This window comes from Salvia miltiorrhiza, chromosome 8 (genome assembly GCF_028751815.1).
Source record: "Salvia miltiorrhiza cultivar Shanhuang (shh) chromosome 8, IMPLAD_Smil_shh, whole genome shotgun sequence".
NCBI classification, from domain to species: domain Eukaryota; kingdom Viridiplantae; phylum Streptophyta; class Magnoliopsida; order Lamiales; family Lamiaceae; genus Salvia; species Salvia miltiorrhiza.
In genome coordinates, this window is record NC_080394.1 from 12568082 (window position 1) to 12572821 (window position 4740).

The following is a 4740-nucleotide window of genomic DNA, read 5'->3' on the forward strand; positions in this document are numbered from 1 at the left end:
GCAAAGTTTGTGTATCTACATGCAATTTTCCCTTTTTTTAATGATCCATAACCATAAAAAACCAACCGTCAAAAAATGATTAATTGAAAAAAGTAAAAAAAAAAAAATAGAAAATATCAATGCTGTAAACCGATTTTTCAGTTTGAGTAATGCAAGAAAAACAACATTGTAAAAAAAAAAGGAAACAATTGGTATCAAAACGACATAGTTTACTTCAAAAACTACGCAGCACATGGTGTTGTGCGCCTTTTCCCAGCACAAGATCATCACATCACCCCTGCTAAATATGGTTAGTTGTAGAAATTAAAACACGTTATGCATTAGATTGTAACTAATGCATATTAATTTGTGAGAATTCCCACAAGTAACCAAAATGAGATAGTTTGTGACTTATATAGCCACCACACATAAAAGATGACTTTAGGGGTCAAAAGGCATTGAAAAGACAAACATGCCCTTACTAATTAGAGAATAAAAATAAAAGAAAAATGAAATTGACTCTTTCTTTTCTAAATGAGTTTCTCTCTCTTCCAAATCAGTCAACCACCCAACAACTCTTTCTCTCTCTTCTCTAATTGACTCTCTCTCTCTCTCTCTCTCTCTCTCTTGCTCATTTTCGAATTGCAGCTTCTTCTCATAAATGAAGCTATCTTCCTCAACAATGAGAATTTCACATGTTAAGGATTCACCGTACAAATCAATTAATGTGATAGTAAATGCAAATACAAGGTAGGTTGGTGCTGAAAACCCACGAAAATTCTGAAAAAATTCATTCTTCATCTCTTTGTTTTTCTCTCGACGAAAACCCACGAAAATTCTGAAAAAATTAACGATTTTTTATACAAAAAAGCTTGGGTCGGACGAAATTCTTTGGGCATTCTGATTTATTTAGGTATGTATGTTAAATTCATAGCAAATGTATCAATTGTATGTTTTATTTTCTGATTTTGGTGAGAAAATTTCAATACACAGTAGCTTCTGCGTAAATGACACAGTTAAGACTATATTGGAATCAAAATCGAGATTTATTGTTGCGTAATGATAAAATTTAGTTTTTTCACGTCTAAGACCACGTTGAATGTGAAAAATATAAAATAAATGCTTGATTTTGAAGACACAGTTGGGAGATATGAAGGTGTTCTTAGCTACACAATTGAGCTAAATTGCACAGTGTGTTTATGTTGACTGTGTTGTATATGTAAATGACACAGTTAAGAATATATTGATATCAAAATGAGATTTATTGTCTTGTATGATAAAATTTTGTTTTTTTCACGTCTAATGCCACATTGAGTGTGAAAAATATAAAATAAACATAAACACAGTTGCATCCACAACGACACAGTTGTAAAACATCAACTATGTACAAAGTCAATCAACAGTGTAAATAATATGCACAGTTGAATAATATACACAGTTGACTATAATACTTAAACAGTTGTATAATAATTAAATTCACTAATCAATACTATTTAATTTATTTAATTTAGCTAGTTAATTAAATTAATACGTGCACAATAAATGATTCTATTTGTACACGTTTGATCAAAATCAACCGTATAAATGTTGTGCACATTTGACTATATACACAGTTGACATATTATTAATGAATTATCTTAATTATTTCTTATTAAAATTTAATTAATATTTAACTTTGTTAATTTATCTAGTTAATTAAATTACTAATTAACCATATTATTTAATTTTTTATTAATTAAGTTACATATTTATTTATTATTATTATAATATTTATTTTGAGCACACTTGACTATAATGCGTACACATTTGATTAAATTTGTACACATTTGATATAAATCAACCATATAAATGTGTGCATAGTTGAACAACATACACAGTTGAGATATTATTTATGAATTAGCTTAAATATTTCTTATTAGAAATTAATCAATATTTAAATTTGTTAATTTATCTAGTTAATTAAATTAGTAATTAATCATATTATTTAAATTTTAATTAATTAAGTTACATATTTATTTATTATTATTATAATATTCATTTTGAGTACACTTGAATATATTGATATCAAAATCATGATTTATTGTTTTGTATAATAAAATTTTATTTTTTCACGTCTAAGACCACATTGAGTGTGAAAAATATGAAATAAACATAAACACAGTTGCATCCACAACGACACAGTTGTAAAACATCAACTATGTACAAATGCAATCAATCGTGTGAATAATATGCACAGTTGAACAATATACACTGTTGACTATAATACGTGCACAGTTGTATAATAATTAAATTCATTAATCAATACTATTTAATTTAGCTACTTAATTAAATTAATACGTGCACAATAATTGATTCTATTTGTACACGTTTGACAAAATCAACCGCATAAATATTGTGCACATTTGACTATATACACAGTTGACATATTATTTATAAATTATCTTAATTATTTCTTGTTGAAATTTAATTAATATTTAATTTTGTTAATTTATCTAGTTAATTAATTTACTAATTAATCATAATATTTAATTTGCGCACATTTTTTTATTAAATATTATTATAATATTTATTTTGCGCACATTTGACTATAATACGTACACAGTTGATTCAATTTGTACACGTTTGATCAAAATCAACTGTGTAAATGTGTGCATAGTTGAACAATTTACACAGTTGAGATATTATTTATGAATTAGCTTAAATATTTCTTATTAGAAATTAATTATATTATTTAATTTTTTATTAATTAAGTTTCATATTTATTTATTATTATTATAATATTTATTTTGAGCACACTTGACTATAATGCGTACACAGTTGATTCAATTTGTACACGTTTTAATAATGTTTACTAACACATTTGAATATTTAATTTCACTTAATTGCATCACAATTACTAAAATATGCCCCGTTTAAAGGTAGTTAGCCAACAACTGTGTATGCGTTCAACTATGTACTGTCATTGTGCACCGTAGAACAATTCCTTTTGGCCGATTTGAGGGTGTTTGAGCAATGAAAATTAAGAAATTGAACCTCCTAAGTTCATTTCAATGGTTAATAAATCAAATTGGATACTTGTTTTTAATGAAACACGTGTACATCATTAATATGCTATTATATGCACACTAATATATACACTTACTATACTTAAGTTACATGTGATCTATGTTCAATATGTTTGAGCGAGTGATGGATATGAACACGATTAACTTATTTTATTGAATATAATGTTTACTAACACATTTGAATACTTAATTTCACTTAATTGTATCTCAATTACTAAAATATGCCCCATTTAAAGGGTAGTTAGCCCACAATTGTGTATGCGTTCAACTGTGTACTGTCATTGTGCACTGTCATTGTGCACCGTAGAACAATTCCTTTTGGCCAATTTGAGAGTGTTTGGGCAATGGAAATTAAGAAATTGAACCTCCTAAGTTCATTTCAATGGTTAATATATCAAATCGGATACTTATTTTTAATGAAACACGTGTAAATTACTAAGATGCTATTATATGCACACTAATATATACACTTACTACACTTAAGTTACATGTGATATATGTTCAGTATGGTTGAGCGAGTGATGGATATGAACACGATTAACTTATTTTATTGAATATAATGTTTACTAACACATTTGAATATTTAATTTCACTTAATTGCATCTCAATTACTAAAATATGCCCCATTTAAAGGGTAGTTAGCCCACAACTGTGTATGCGTTCAACTGTGTACTGTCATTGTGCACTGTCATTATGCACCGTAGAACAATTCCTTTTGGCCAATTTGAGAGTGTTTGGGCAATGGAAATTAAGAAATTGAACCTCCTAAGTTCATTTCAATGGTTAATATATCAAATCGGATACTTATTTTTAATGAAACACGTGTAAATTACTAAGATGCTATTATATGCACACTAATATATACATTTACTACACTTAAGTTACATGTGATATATGTTTAGTATGTTTGAGCGAGTGATGGATATGAACACGATTAACTTATTTTATTAAAAATATAATGTTTACTAACACATTTGAATATTTAATTTCATTTAATTGCATCTCAGTCACTAAAATATGCCCCGTTTAAAGGGTAGTTAGTCCACAACTGTGTATGCGTTCAACTGTGTACTGTCATTGTGCAACGTAGAACAATTCTTTTTGGCCGATTTGAGGGTGTTTGGGCAATGGAAATTAAGAAATTGAACCTCTTAAATTCATTTCAATTTACCAAATCGAAATCAACCAAAACATCCACAGGTACACAGTTAATTAAAATAAGTGCGCAATAGATAGATAAATTCATACACAGCTGATCCAAATCCAAAACAACCCAAGCCATAGTTTAAAACAACTCAAATCATAATCCAACCCTAATATCAAACAGTAACAGAAAATATCCGACGACTAACACGAAGCCTATACTGGGACAAATACTGCTCGTCGACAGCCCCTCGGTGATGCCCTAATGCACCAATTGTGTAATCAAGTGTGTATAACCAATTTCACTGGATCAATTGCAAATTTGCAATATAAACCAATTCAAAAATCACATACATTGTAAAACATATCATCAAAACAACATCAAATACTCGTATTAGAACTCCCAAATGTAATTGAACGAGTAATAACTTAAATGCAACTAAGAAAAAAAAAATTCATAACTCACTTCATCTATTCTACTGTCCGAAGGCTCTTCTAGTTGTTGCTCGTCTTCCGCCGTCGCTGATGGTCTTCCTGCGGAAGTGGTGGCTTA